This window comes from Lactuca serriola, chromosome 3 (genome assembly GCF_051521515.1).
Source record: "Lactuca serriola cultivar US96UC23 chromosome 3, Lser_US96UC23_V15, whole genome shotgun sequence".
Classification (NCBI taxonomy): domain Eukaryota; kingdom Viridiplantae; phylum Streptophyta; class Magnoliopsida; order Asterales; family Asteraceae; genus Lactuca; species Lactuca serriola.
The window spans coordinates 202,618,431-202,635,079 of NC_136410.1; the positions used below are offsets into that span (position 1 = coordinate 202,618,431).

General features: G+C 38.2%; 1 pseudogene across 1 annotated transcript; it reads left to right on the top strand.

The window, feature by feature from the left end:
* Nucleotides 1-15,419: 15,419 nt before the first annotated feature.
* LOC145095982 (valine--tRNA ligase, mitochondrial 1 pseudogene) lies at nucleotides 15,420-16,345 on the top strand (annotated as a pseudogene). Its single transcript, XR_013703745.1, has 3 exons — nucleotides 15,420-15,555; nucleotides 15,640-15,841; nucleotides 15,934-16,345. The product of XR_013703745.1 is annotated as a valine--tRNA ligase, mitochondrial 1 pseudogene (transcript).
* The last annotated feature ends 304 nt before the right edge of the window (nucleotides 16,346-16,649 follow it).

The following is a 16,649-nucleotide window of genomic DNA, read 5'->3' on the forward strand; positions in this document are numbered from 1 at the left end:
AGGTGTTATTAATATTGAAGATACTAATGATGCTACTTCTTGTGCACGCAAAGTAACAGAAGATGAGAACAAGGAGAAAACCATTGAACGATCTAACATCTCCTTGAACTCTGAATCTGTTGCTTCGAACTCAACTGCTTCTGATCAACCTGCCGTTGGTAAATACAGGCCACCAATTCCAACGCAATAGAGTTCTTGTGGCAAGTGTGCATGTGGGAACAACAAGAGACAAGGCAAGGATACGCCACCAGGGACAGGAAGAAATAACTTCACAGTGAAGAAAAAGACATGTTTTCACTATGGAACACCTGGACACATTGTCTGAAACTGCCCAAATCGTGCATACGTTCCTTACTACGCACAAGGATGACAAAACGCGCCAAGAGGGAGATACTTCAAAAGAAACCCCTTAAGGTCACGGTCAGACAATGCCGACTGGAATGCCATGAAGGCCAAGAATTCAGCTCCCAAGGCCAAGAATCAAACTCCAAAGGCCAAGAATCCGAATCCCAAGGGTAAGAAGTGAATGCCGAACAAGAAGTCCAATCCAAGAGATGGTCCCGTGAAGCCAAAATCAAAGTCATCGCAACGGCCGACATCATGTTCAAAAGCAAGTACTGAGCCACCCATCAGATCGAAAAAGAAATGGGTTAAACCCAAATACAAATGGGTTCCTAAGGTTCAATCTCCCAAATCAACTAATGACTCTAATATTTCTACATCTTCTGTTTGTGATAAGCAGGACATGTCATGGGAGAGAGTATCGTGCAAGGATGACAAAGGTGGACCCAGTTTCAAAATGGACTGGGTTCTAAAGACCAACTGATCTCGCTCTGTGTCGGAGCAGCTATGGAGGCATATCATTAGACTTCGGTATGTTGGTAGTGGCTGTTCCAGGCACATAATAGGGGACATCTCTCAAATATACAGCACTCATAACTTTGTTCGAGAGTTTGTTTCCTTTGAGGGAAAGGAAAGAAGGGAAGAAAAGAAGGGATCACATGGGGTTAGTGCTTAATGACATGAAGAATTTTCGGATATGTTCTGAGATTATGCTTGCTGTTCTCAGACCTTCTGAATGCAGATTCAGTCGGTGAATTACGGTTTGCGTTTTCTTCTCTATACTCCTGTGTTTTTCTTAAGCTGATTCGCTTTAAAGACTAATTTTTGTTTTAGGATAGTTTAAATTTGCATATTAACTTTCCTTTCTCTCCTATGCACAAATTTAGGGGGAGAATAAAAACAAAACAAAAATTAAAAAAGTTTCAAAAATCCAAAAACATTAGAAAATCAGAAAATCAAAATATGGTGTTAACGGAATGTGCTTGCAGGAGATGTTTTGGGAAGTGATATTATTAAGTGATAACATGCAACCTGAGTCTGCGTAACGTACCCAAAGTTGATGGGTCTATGCTCTGGTTTGATGCGTCGGTAGGCACGAAAAATTTTAAATGGACTTGACTAGGGAGATTTAAACTTAGGAAATTTATAGACTTGACAAATCTTGACCTAGTTAGATCCATTCAGCCTGACAATACGATGCTCAGATAGGTTGAGCAGGGAGATATATATGGGAATCTACTCATCACATTAAATGAACCCGTACTTGGAACCGTGGTTTAACTTTTCCTCGATGTGCGGATTCTGTCCTTAATTCTGGTTAGATGGGGCGACTGGTAAATTCTGATAAATTAGGTCTGTAGAATATCATTTTCTTTCTTTCCGTCTGTTAGTCATATGTTGTCTCCTTTGCGTGATTTCCAATCCGACCTGGTACACAACATATGCAACTCTATTTCTCTGCAGGCTATATATATATATATATATATATATATATATATATATATATATATATATATATATATATATATGTGTGTGTGTGTGTGTGTGTGTGTGTGTGTGTGTGAAATACTTCTTATCTATTAGCCATATGATGTCTCCTTTGCGCGACTTCTAATCCGACCTGGTACACAACATATGCAACCTTCTTCTTCTCAACCCCTCTGAAGTAGTTAGCAATAGAATTCTGAATCTCTCCTCTCTATGAATGGTTGTCTGCTCACCCGGTGTAAGGAGTACTCTGGAAGTTCTTGATGGCTGGGGCATATCAGGAAGCGGGAAACACGTTCCATTACACTTAAAATTGAACTCATACAGATTGTCTATAGATCTCGCTGCTCAATTTAGGTGGACAACTATATCCCTGGTCGTCGTCAGATGAATGGACCTCAAGATATAATATCTAAGAAATTAGGATCAGATATAAATTTTAGGTTTTTAAGTTCACCTTGTCTTGTAACAAATAGTATATCCTAATTCTGTCACAAATTTTTCGTATTTAAGTGGACAACAATACCGACGATCGACCAGACAAAGATGTGAATATGGAAGGTACCGACAAGTGGATAAAGGCTGTCTAAAAACTTTGATCCCAAATCACTCTTAAAGTTAGATATCAATTTTATTTTTGTTAAGTCTGTCATAGTTTCTTCTAATTTAAATATTAGGGGAGAATTAAAAATTAAAATTATGAAAACAAAAAAAAAATCAGAAAAATTAAAAATCCAAAAATAGTGTTATTTATGTTTTATTTTTTTTGTTCAGAAAAATCAAAAAAATAAAATCCAAAAAATATTTTTCTTTCTGTTTTAATTTGTGTGCTAAGTTTTCTTTTAGTTTTGTTTTTGTCTTGAATAGTGATTTCAGGTATAGATAAGACTCATGGAGTTTGTGTTGAAGATTTCTGAGCCAAAGCCTCGTCTGTGAGCATCGAAGAATTCGCATTCGAAGGAGCAAGAAATGAAGATCATTCTTTCAACATTCAATCTTTCAACCCTAGAAGCAAGGTGAAGCTGAAATTGAAGATTATGTGACGGATTGCATTGAAGCCTCCTCAATCAATCTGCTGCTATCTTTATACCTGCTAAAGTGATCCAGAAGATTTTTTCTCTCTGATGTTCTCTCTGAAGATTCTCGAGTTGAATGCGCCATCTTTCAAGAATCAGTACGTCAAGCCTCCTCACCCAATGTGCGTTCAATGCTAAATTCTGAAGAAAACCTCAAGTGCTCAAGATGAAGTCATTCATTGAAGATTCATATGTTCATCCTGATGCTGTGAAGAAATTGAAGATAAATGTTGAAGCCAAGCTCTCATTAAAGATTGACAAGAAGAGCCAGCTACCTTTTAGGGGGAGCTTGTTGGGTCATTAAGAAAAGAAAGCTATAAACCAAGGGGGAGATTGTTGGGTCAAAATATGGTTTATACTTTACTTTTCTGGGTAGTTATATTTTTGTGTAATATTTTATGAATTTATGGCCTAGTTTACGGCTGAGTTTACGGCCGTAAACACCTTACGGCCGTAAACTCATTTACGACCCATGTGTTATTCGGCCCATATTCCTAGTATAAATAGAGGTGTTAGGGTGAGGAGTAGAGATTGATAAACCCTAAGGAGTTTACGGCCATAGAGAAAGGAATGTTTGTGTGTGTGAATCTTGTGTAAGGAATTTCATTCATATCATCAATACAATCAAGATTAATATTATTCTTCTTCTCCTTCTCTTCTATTTGATCTGACATCATCCGTTTGATTAGGATTCCTCACCATCAAACGGATCTGACTGATACACAGGCAAATTAGGGACTTACAATTACATTTATCTATTATAAGTTTCTAAAACTATCTAATCTAAACTAATATCATCCTTCTGCCCAATACTCCTAGCATGCTACATGTGCTTAACCCTACTCAGTCCCTTCGTAAGAGGATCTGCTGGGTTATCTTCTGATAATATCCTCTTAACCATGAGATGTCCTTCTTTTACTCGATGTCTAATAAAGTGATATTTTCTTTCGATATGACGAGATCTACCATGATCCCTCGGTTCCTTGGTCAAGGCAACCGCTCCTTCATTATCACAGAAAATCTCCATGGGCTCCTTTATGGCAGGTACAACTCCAAGATCACCGATGAAGGTCTTCAGCCATATTGCCTCCTTCGACGCTTCGCTCGCTGCAATGTACTCTGATTCGCACGTTGAATCAGCTACGGTTTCTTGCTTGGAACTTTTCCAAGTCACTGCTCCTCCATTCAGGGTAAAGACCCAGCCCGACTGCGAACGGTAGTTATCCCTGTCGGTCTGAAAGCTGGCGTCACTATACCCTCGCACCTTCAAGTCATCACTCCCCCCGAGGACTAAGAACCATTCCTTCGTCCTCCGAAGGTACTTAAGGATATTCTTCACCGCAATCCAATGGGCTCTGCCAGGGTTCCCTTGATATCTGCTGAGCATGCTCAAAGAAAAGACTACATCAGGGCGAGTACAAGTCATAGCATACATGATTGAGCCAACTGCGGAAGCGTAAGGTACTCGTCTCATCTCTGCTATCTCGGCTTTGGTACTCGGACTTTGAGTCTTACTCAACGTGGTATTACTTTGTATCGGTAATTCTCCCTTCTTCGAATTCTCCATACTAAAACGTTTCAGTACTTTATCTAAGTAAGTCTTCTGACTAAGTCATATTAGTCTCTTACTTCGTTCTCTCACTATCCTTATTCCCAAGATATAGGAAGCCTCTCCGAGGTCCTTCATAGCGAAGCACTTCCCGAGCCAAGACTTAACCTCCTGTAGTGTCAGGACGTCGTTTCCTATGAGTAGTATGTCATCGACATACAAAACGAGGAAGTTGACTATACTCCCACTGGCTTTGACATATACACATGATTCATCTTCGCTTCGTACAAATCCAAACTCTTTGAATTTCTCATCGAAGCAATGATTCGATCTGTGAGACGCCTGTTTAAGCCCATAAATGGACTTCTCAAGCTTCCACACTCTATTTGGATGCTTTGTATCGACAAAACCCTCTGGCTGAGCCATGTAAACATCCTCAGCCAACTTCCCATTAAGGAAAGCGGTCATGACATCCATCTGCCATATCTCATAATCATGAAATGCAGCTATGGCTAGCATCACCCTAATAGACTTTATTTTCGCAACTGGTGAGAAGGTCTCATCATAGTCAACTCCGGGAGTTTGAGTAAAGCACTTCGCAACCAATCGCGCCCTATATGTGTGTACATTCCCATCCATGTCGGTCTTCTTCTTGAAGATCCATTTGCACCCAATGGTCTTATTTCCGGTCACATTATCAACCAAATTCCAAACTTGGTTGTCATACATGGATTGAATCTCGCTGTCCATTGCCTCTTTCCATTTTGCAGACTCCGGGCCTGCCATGGCTTCCTTATAGCTATTAGGTTCATCTAGATTTATTAGTGTACCATCACTAATATACGTGTCCCCTTCGGTAGTAAAACGAAAACCATAAAACTATGTTTGAACTCTAACTCTTTCGGAACGTCTAAGAGGTAAGGACTCGTCAATTGGTTCAACCGGAGTTTCCTCCTCGGGTTGAGTGCCAGCGGTAGCGGTTCCTTCATCACTCGATTCTTGAATCTCTTCAAGTTCGATCTGCCTCCCACTGTATCCTTGGATTATGAGTTCTCGCTCTCAGAAAACCCCTCTTCTCGCAACGAAGACAACATTTTCATTCGGTCTATAGAATAGATATCCAAAGGATTTCTGTGGGTAGCCGATGAAAATACATCGCTCACTACGAGGTTCGAGCTTGTCGTGAGTATCTCGTCTTACGAAAGCCTCGCAACCCCAAACCTTGATATGTGCCAACGAGGGAGCTTTCCCTGTCCACATCTCGTGAGGTGTTTTGGCAACCTTCTTAGTAGGGACTCGGTTAAGGATATGGACGGCAGTCTCTAAGCCATACCCCCAGAATGAGATAGGTAGTGAAGCATGACTCATCATAGAACGAACCATGTCTAACAAGGTTCGGTTACGCCTTTCTGCCACACCATTCAACTGCGGTGTCCTAGGTGGCGTCAATTGCGAAACAATTCCAAAGTCTTTGAGATAGTCGTGGAATTCAAGACTTAGGTACTCTCCTCCTCGATCGGATCGAAGTTGTAGTGGTGTTGGTTATGATGGCATGTGCAGAATAGGAAAGATCTAGTAATTCATCATACAAAATTCAAGAACACATGGAGTAAATAAATCTTTGTAAGCTCTTATTAGATCTAGAAAGATTATACAAATGGGTTTGTATACAATTTCTCTCTCTAGTCTAACACTCCAAAATGGACTCTTACATAATGGGAGTCACTCACTTCCTATTTATAGGTAAGACTCAACCCATTTACACATACAAAGAGGAAAGCCTAAACACTACATCCAAGCATGACTTTGCACCCTAACATTCTCCCCCTCAAAGTTAGGATTGGATGTCCGGCTTTAATCTCCAACGAGCTAGCGCGATCAAGACCAAACTCCCCCTTGAAGTAACACCGGTCTTCAAATCCGCAAATGAATATTCGATAAACCCGAGAAGCTTCGAATACCCATCATTCTCCCCCTTTTTATAATCAAAAAATGATTATAAAACCCACTAAGGATGAGAAGCGCCCGTGGAATAGTCTTCACGATACTCCCCCCTGATGTGTACCAAAAATGAATCAGCAAAAATCTTGCACAGAAAAACAATCACGAAAAAGCCACAAAAAATTTCCAATTTATGAAAATTTTTGACTTTTTGGGTGAAAGTTGCAAGATTTTTCAAAATCCGGGTAGAAATTCTCACTTTCTGAAAATTGTAGGGACCCGTTGCACATAAAACAGTCAAATATGCGAAACTCTAGCCCATTTGCGAAACCGGGCATAAAGCGTTAATTCGCACAAACTGCAAGGACCAGAACTAAAAATGTTGCAATTTCTCAGCTTTTATTGCTATTTGCGAAGTTGGGTATTTATTTCCAAAAATGCGAAACTGCAGGGACTGTTTTCGAAACTTCTGTTGTCTTCCCCAATTCACTAAAGTTTCAAAAATCTTAGCATCTTACACCCAGTCAATTTTCGCATCTTTATCTCACCAAATGCGAATCCAAAGGGTATAAGCAAATGCGTACCTGATTTTGCTTTTATATGAAACTACTCCCAAATGCGAACTCTATATCCCATCTTAATATGCGAACCAAACAATCAAGATGCAAATCTTGTTTGACTATGAACTAATCAAAAAAAATTCGAACACACTCCAGTTTTTCAATTTCATCGACCAATAACCAATTTCGAACCATAAACCCTTCATAAATCAAATCTAAAATTGAGACCCAGATACCATTTTATAAATCAATCTGTTCGTTCATTACTTCAATCGACGCCAAATAAACTTGTAGAAATCAATCTTGCGAACTGAAACCAAATCAATAAAACCATCGACTATCTATTCCATCTATTTAGAGTTCACTTTCAAGCTTTTTACTTCGCATAATCGATCTCATCGGCCTTCCAATTTCGTTCCTGTCCTTCAATTCACAACTTCAAATAACGATTTTGCAATTGAATCTTGAGCCTGATATCACAGCCTTTCCAGTCGATTCCAATCAAGAAACAAAAATTTATTCCAATTTGCAACCAATCGATTCCAAAAAAAATCATTCCGTTTTCCAGTTCCTCCCCAAAAAAAAACTTCAATCAATCATGATTATCCTTCGACCCTAAACGAACGAAATTGATGATTCATTCCCAATACAAAATAGATTTCGTTTGATTCCCAAATAGGTTTACAGTATGCGAACAAGTATCATCAAGTCGATTTCAACGATTCATCATTCCAATTCGTCTCCAGGAATTCGACTATCAATTTGAGCACAACACGTCGAATCTGATTTTGATCGTCAATTGTTCCAAGCATATGTTCAATGAGTTTGACTCCAAGAAGTCAACTCTAAAATCGAAATCGATATTAACGTCAAGTAAAATCATTCAACTCTAGTACTGATTTCATTCAACAAAACGAATTTCAGAATGTGAATACTAGCTCTAATCAAAGACAATTTCATATGATTTCAATCAATGCGAATTCATTCTTCCGACGCCGATTGTTCCAGACGAACCAGGCTTTGATATTGACAACTGATTTCAGATGAGTAATCTCCAAATTGGACTCTTGACTTTGTTGAATCAAAGTCGGAAATCCGAGAATATGAGATATCGATACAAAGATAATGAACAGTGATTGATCCAATTTGGATTTGGGCTAAAAGAATAGGAACAGTAAACCGATTTATTATTTGCCTCAAGATTTTGGATCAAAAAAAAACATTTGAAATGTTGAGCTTCCAAACATGGACCAGATAAACCAAGAATGAAAATTGAGAGTTTGATTTTTGTTTGATCAAAAAAAATTGTTGAATCACCAATGGGGTAAAAACGGATTAGATTCAACGAAACAAATTGATCAAAATTCAAAAACGCAACGCACGAATCGAAATCATGGACGTTTTGGAATCCATTTTAGAATTTGAGATACCTTTTTGACGAATCGAGTTCCGTTTTCAACGAACGAATCAAATTTGGAAGATCTTGGTTCTTTTTTCGGAATGAGAAAATCTCCAAATCGAACATTGTACCACCCACTATGCGAGATGTACAACTTGTTCTTTGTGTTCTTCGTGTTCTTCAACGATCTAAGAACATCTTCAAAAGAACCACCAACACTTTTGAGTTTTGACTTCAAATTCAATTCAACACTTGGAGATTGTTGCTTTGGAACCCAAATTTGCTTCACGGATTTTGGCTTCACAACATATGACGATTTTTGTGAGTAAACCCGCTTGTTCTTCCGATTCATCTTCTTTTTCTTTTTCTTTCTCATCTTTTTGCATCTTGAAGACTTGACTTCATGAACAAACCCACTTTCAACAACATAAACATTTTGAGTTTGAATCAAATCTTTTGGAGTTTGATACTTGTGATTTTCTTGGATCAACGGCTTCCGATAAGGAATCATTCCTTCAAATGAATCACAAGAACACAAAACATCATCGGTTTGAACTCCAATTGAGCAAAAAACTTTTTCATCTTGAAAATCAACTTGAACTCCTTTTTCTTGAACATCAAGAACATCACATTGAACTCCATTGTCAAGAACTTCAACTACCTTAAGAGCACGAAGATCATTTGGGTCTTCAATAAGAGAAACATATTTCTTATCGAACAAATATTTTTCTTCTCTTCTCTTATCACTACTACGTGATATTATGGAACATGTAATATCAGCCAACCATTTGATCTCACAAAGTGGTTGAAATATCAAGCTTCCATGATCATCCTTCAATCCTCCATAACAAACCATAGTTCCCCAATATATCTTCTTGTTTAACACAAACCCATAATATTGATCTTTATTGACTTTGTATTTGATACCTTCAATGATCATAATCCAAGAATTGTAAGGAAAATTCACCATGATCACAAAAACTTAAAGAATTCTAGAGAGAGAAAGTGATTTTGAATGGGTTTTCTAGAGAGAGAAAGTAACACAAACCAGTATTCTAGAGAGAGAAAGTCGAATTATGGATCAAATCAAGGAAAAATTCGACTTCTAGAACACACAACACTCTCTAATCACGAACATCCATGATCAAACATTGAATCACTAAATCAAAATCGCCATCAAGGATCAATTCTTGATCAAATCAAGAACACCCTCTCTGATACCAATTGTAGTGATGTTGATTATGATGGCATGTGCGGAATTGGAAAGATCTAGTAATTCATCATACAAAATTCAAGAACATATGGAGTAAATAAATCTTTGTAAGCTCTTATTAGATCTAGAAAGATTATACAAATGGGTTTGTCTACAATTTCTCTCTTTAGTCTAACACTCCAAAATGGACTCTTACATAATGGGAGTCACTCACTTCCTATTTATAGGAAAGACTCAACCCATTTACAAATAGAAAGAGGAAAGCCTAAACACTACATCCAAGCATGACTTTGCACCCTAACAGAAGCATCTTGATTTTCATGCCCAATTGATTCTCCAGTTCATGTTTGAATTCTTTGAATTTTTCAAACGTTTCTGACTTGTGCTTGATTAAGTAAATATACCCATATCTACTATAATCATCGGTGAAAGTCATATAGAAGCGGTTCGCATCCTTTGTGGTGGATCTAAAGGGTCCACATACATCGGTATGTATGAGATCCAATAAACCCTCACCCGTTTCACAAGTACCAGTGAAGGGTGACTTGATCATCTTTCCAAGCAAACAAGACTCACACGTGTCATCTTCCCTAAAGTCGAATGACTCCAACACTCCATCCTTTTGGAGTTGGGCTATGCGCTTCTTGTTGACATGTCCAAGACGACAATGCCACAAACATGCTTTATCCATACTATTGGAAGGATCCATGCATAAAACATCATTTCCTAGGTTATCTACAATCATAACAGTCTCATAAATTCCATTACAAGGCATTGCTTCAAAATATAAAACACCATTTAGATAAGCATAAATCGAACCATTCTCATTATTAAACGAATATCTAAATCCTTGTCTAAACAAACCATGAAATGAAATGATGTTTCTTGCCATATCTGGCGAGTAGAAACAATTATTCAAATCTAAACTTAATCCATTAGTAAGCACTAAAGAATAAACTCCAATCTTGGTGACAGGCGACGATCTTCCGTTTCCCATGATTAGACTTATTCTTCCATGCTCGACATCCCTATTTCTTCTTAGTCCCTGCAATTCAGAACAAATGTGGTAACCACAACCGGTATCAAGAACCCAAGAAATAGCATGAGATGAATCATTAGATTTAATTGTGTAAATACCTGCGAAAGACGGCTTGATCTTTCCATCCTTGATGGCTTGTAGATATTCTGGGCAGCTTCTCTTCTAATGCCCTATTTTGTGGCAATGGTGGCACTCTGCCTCCTTTGGGTTAGTGTTGGGTTTAGCAGGATCAACCTTGGTCCCACTAGAAGAGGAACCATCTCGGGACTTTCCCTTGCGGTGGCTATTTGACGAAGCCTTCCTTTTTTTCCCCTTCCCTGCCCTATAGCCAAAACAGGAGCAGCGGGTGGATTGGGAGTTTGTGCAACAGACATGTCCTTAAGGTTGCTCTCAGCAACCCTTAGGAGCCCTTGGAGCTTGCTTAGGGTGACCTCTTCCTTGTTCATGTGGTAGGTCATCCTAAATTGGTTGTAACACGGAGGCAAGGAGTGAAGGGCCATGTCGATAGCCAAGTCTTCCCCAAAGTCGACATTCAACTTGTGAAGACAATCGACATACCTTTTCATCTTTTGCAAGTGAACGGTTAGAGATTCTCCATTACCCATTTTAGTAGTGATCATGTTAGTGAAGATCTCATAACGTTCCTACCTCGCGTTTTGATGGTATCTCTCCAATAAGTCTTGATGCATCTCGTACGGATACATGTCCTCATAGGACTTTTGGAATTCGGCGTTCATTGTGGCTATCATGATGCAATGAACCTTCGTTGCATCACGCTCATGAGTCTCAAAGGCAGTCATTTCAGCCGGAGTAGCGATTTTTGGATTGATCTTTTCGAGCTTCTTGTCAAGGACATACTCCTTTTCCTCGTAGCGAGCAATCGTACGAATGTATCTTATCCATTCGCTAAAGTTCATTCCATCGAAAGTCACCTTTTGGCAAAGGCTCATTAACGTGAACGAGCTAGCAGCAGCGTTGTTTGCGTTCGACATCTACAAGTAGAAAAGGACAAAGTTTGATTAGAATTGAATCCCTAATTATCACCCAATATGAAAAATTAGGGCTAGGATCCAACAACATTATTTACAAATTAGAAAAGGGATGTCGTGATCCAACATGCAAACAATTTGAAGGTAAGTGAATGACGATTCACTAATTCTCACCATGAAAACATAACCTTAAGTTTTAAATGCATTTAGAATTCCTAGATTTCGGTGAGATTCATTGAACTTTTCAATGGCATGTTTAAATCTCGATATGCCCCTCTCGTTTGTGACTGGGATGCCGAGGATCACAAAGTGGGTGTGAATAACCATGCAAATCTACACGGTGCCTTCATTGTTACAATCACCTATTCGATGTTCCGGTAAACCATACACGCTCCACCGAACTATGATAAACAATGAATCACCCTTTGCCACCTTTGCTTAGAACCAATTAGTGTGCCGGTAAACCACACACGCTCTACTAACTTCTTAGCAAGGGTGCAAAGTGTAATTTCATGGGTTTGCATCAATTCACTTTTCCTAAAGTAACTAGGATTGGGAATTTTAAAACATGTAGTTACTTTGTATTTTCTTATTATATTTTTAATGAGGAGATAGGGTTGCCCTATCCTACCCGTTCGGCTAACGACCCTCCACCGGTCAAGCAAGCGGTGGGTGTGAGTGTACACCCATTAAGCGCCATTTTATAGGCAGCAACCTTATACCCACCTTATAGACCGGCTTCGTGAATGAGGCCTACTAACGGTAAAACTAGCATTTTAATTATACATACATATATATATATACATATATATATATATATATATATATATATATATATATATATTAAGCTTGTAATCATATAATAGTATAGGGTTGAATTTTAAACTTGTAAAATTCTAGGGTTTGAAATTTAAATTGTCCAAATTAAACTTTTAATCACAAAACTTAAATTTCAAAACTTGAGGACAAGTTTTAAACTTTTCAAACATAAGGGATCAAATAAAAAATAATTTAAATTAACCATTTAATCTCATAATTATCCATATTTGATTTATTTAAATGTTTCTTGCAAAACAATTCACGAATTTAATTAAAATAATCAATTAATATCATATAAGGAAATTATTATTCAGCGAATTGGTAAATATCCTTTGTTAGGTCAAGAATATACTCACATATATGTTAAAATTCGAATTTTATTGACCCATAAAGATTAAGGCAAGTTTCCATAAGAAAAACAGCAAGAAATCCAGAAACTAGCTCCATCTGACGCTCGAACTCGCCGAGTACCACAATGGACTCGCCGAGTTCATCAGGCAGATGGACAAAATTGAATTTTGCAATCAGCAAGCAATCAACCAATGCATCAATTCAATAGAAACCAATCAAGGCTCTGATACCACTGATGGGTTTGAGCCATAAGAACTTTTCTATGTGCACATGCAAACCCTAATGCTTGGATCTAGGTTTCTCTAATTGAACATGCAATGTATCTAAGACTTTTATTGATAGATCTAGTGTAAACATTCAAATCATAACATATGAAATCAGATCTAAAAGAATACCTTGAGTTTCTTGCTTGAATCTTCTTGTATTTGGAGCTTAGAGTCACAATTGTCACTCCTCTAATGGCTTACAAACACCAACTAGCAACAGGATGATAATAGAGAGAGAGAGAGAGAGAAGGGTGCGAAAATCAGCTCTAGCGTTTCTTGAGATGCATGAGTGCTGATTGCCTCCACCCAAAGGGTCTATATATACTATGAGCTACTAGGGTTACCCCTTAAACCCTAATTGAATAACTTAGGGCCTAAGCAATTCAATGATCCCTATAGACTAGGCCTTGGATGATTTCTAGGTTTATCCAAACCCTAAAATTGTCCACCCTCACATCCATTAAGATTCATAGCCCAAAACACAACTATCACACATTTGATAGTTTATGCCCTTTTATTCAATTAACCTCTTTAAGTCACCAAATTAATTCCTAATTAATTTATGACTTATATTAATCAAATAACAATATTATTATTCCTTTATATTATTCTCATAATATATTAATAATATTTCTTCTCTCATTATAAATCATCTTGTCAAGTTGCTATGGTGAAGCCAACCCAAAAGGACCATGCTCAACCGGGTCAAATACTTGCCAAATATAGTTACAGCCTTAGACACTATTCCAACAACATCAAGGATGGGAAGATAAATCCCACCTTCGCAGGTATTTATATTATTCAATCTATTAACTCATCACATGATAATTCTTGAGTCCTTGATATAGGATGTGGTTTTCACATTTGTTCTGATTTGAGCGGGCTAAGAAGAAGTTGGGATTTGGAGCATGGGAAGATGAACCTGATAATGGGGAATAGGAAATCGTCGCCTATCACCAAGATCAGGATTTATTCTTTAGTGCTTAGTAGTGGGTTAGGATTAGAATTAAATAATTGTTGCTACTCTTCATAAATGACGAGGAATATTATTTCTTTTCATAGTTTGTACAAACAAGGTTTTAGATTTTCATTTAGCAATGAAGCTGGTTCTATTAATGCCAATTATAATGGTACTTTTTATTTTGAAGCATTACCTTGTAATGGTGTATATGAAACTGTGATGGTTGTAGACAACTTAGGAAATAATGTGTTGCATATCGATTTGTCTAATGGTTTAAACAAGGCATGCTTGTGACATTATTGTCTTGGACATGTCAACAAGAAGCGCATAGCCCAACTCCAAAAGGATGGAGTCTTGGAGTCCACTACAAGAAAAATACCCTTTTACGACGCGCAAAACACGACACTCTTTGATTTATGTTACGCATTAGAGAGCGACATTAAAAAAGTGTCATCTCTTCAAAAAATTTAAGGATTTTGGTCGCGCATTACTGAGTGCCCTTAAATTAGTGTCTCATGTAAAAATACTAAAACCACGGAAGGCACTTGTGCGTCGTCTGTGAATGTCGTTTTATATTTTTTTTAAGAAACGCGCGTCTTGGAGGGAAAATGAAATCCCCAAATTTTTTAAACCCCCACCCTATTCTCCCTTGTCTCCACCCCTCATCCACATCCACTACCTCCGATCCTCATTTCCTCTTCTAGCCTCAAACTATGGCGATGCACCTTCCTTCTCGAAGAATGCTTCATTTACCACCATCGTCCGATTATGTGAACCCAAGGAATTGATGGAGATGAAGAAGATTATGGATCAATTGCTTCACATCATGTTTAAGGTTAAGGGTGTGAGATTTCTTCCAAATCGACCCTCACACTAAATGGTTCGATCTCCTCTCTTTGTACCTTGTTCCCTCTACTGATGCCTCCACCTTCTACCATCGATGTTGATCTTTGAATTAGCAACAAGAAGCCCTAGGGCCTCCGCCTTCACCCACCTCCAGCGCCTCCAACAAGAAGCCCTAGGTCCCCCGCCTTCACCCACGTTCTCACAGTCGATCGTAAATCGGTTTTGATGTCTTCCAAGATTCATGGCTTACACATCTCTCAATTCTCTTTCTGTTGGTGGATCTACTCTTTTTTGCTCTCGAACGAGGGTTTTTTGGCTTCAGGTCTCGGATTTCTTTTAGGCCTTCTTCAACTGTACTCATGCATAAATTCTTTGGTAAGGGTTTTTAATCGCTCTTTAATTTCGATTCTATGTTGTTTTCGTTAGTTAGTTTGCTTATTTTCTAAAACTCCCATAAATCCCCCTCTTATGATTCCTTCTAGACCTTAAAAACTTTTCAACACTTCCAAGTTTATCTTCTAAAACTCCCATAGCATTAACAGAAAGCATAAATCCAACACATGATCCTAATGATTTTGAAGTTGGAAAGAGACAAAAACTTGAGTTTATTAACATTTTTACTGATGATGGGAAGATAAATAGTAATGGAGGTTTAGGGTTTGTAAGGATGCCACGTTTTGAAGCTCGTGTTGCAATAACTGAGGCTTTGAAGTCTAACATTTTTAATACCTTTCTTAATTTTTTGTCCAACCCTAAAAGACGCGAATACCCTTCTTATTTTCTTCATCAAATATGCATACAGGGACTTTATAAAGGGGAAGAAAAGAATGAGATGTGTTTAGGTGTTTGTTCTAGAAGCAATGATGTGATTGAACCTATGATTAAGCCTCAATGGTATGTCAACTACAATGGTATTGCTAAAGAAGCTCTTAATGCTGTAATGGATGAAAATAACAAGAAAATTGATATACTTCCAAAACAGTATGCTGCTGAATGGAAAAGGTCACCTTCTCTAGTCTTTCATTCTACCTTTAAAATTGATATACAACATTTAAACTTTATTAATTAATTTTAAATTTTTTTTATTTTTACAGATGGCTTGAGAACATTCGTGATTGGTGTGTATCAAGGCAGCTTTGGTGGGGCCACCGAGTTCCTGCATGGTATGTGACATTGGAGGATGATAAACTGAAAGAGCTTGGAACATACATGGATCATTGGGTGGTTGCAAGGGATGAGAAAGAGGCTGAAGCTGAGGCTAAAAAGGTCTTTTCAGGGAAAGAGTTTGAATTGGCTCAAGATCCTAATGTTTTAGACACCTGGTTTTCTTCAGGGCTTTTCCCTTTATCTGTATTGGGGTGGCCTGATGATACTCAAGATTTGAAGACTTTTTATCCAACTGATGTTCTTGAAACTGGGCATGACATTTTGTTCTTTTGGGTTGCTGCTATGGTGATGCTTGAGATGATATTAGGAGGCGATGTACCTTTCCAAAAGTTTAGTTAAGTTTTTTAAATTATTTAAAATACTGTAACATCCGGAATTTCAGGTATTATATTTATTCATTTTATTTTGAGTTTTGTGGAAGAACTCGGCGAGTTGGTGCGTAGACTCGCCGAGTAGAGACGCGATTTCTCACCCGGATTAATGACCGGACTCGACAAGTCGCAATGGTGGAATCGGCAAGTCCGTGCTGTTTAATGAAACCCTAATTTCTCGGGTTTGGGGCCTATTTAAAGGGCCTTATGGTCGTTATTTGTGCTCACTAGTCCCCAGAGCGAAACCCTAGTGAGCTTGATCGTTTAGAGTG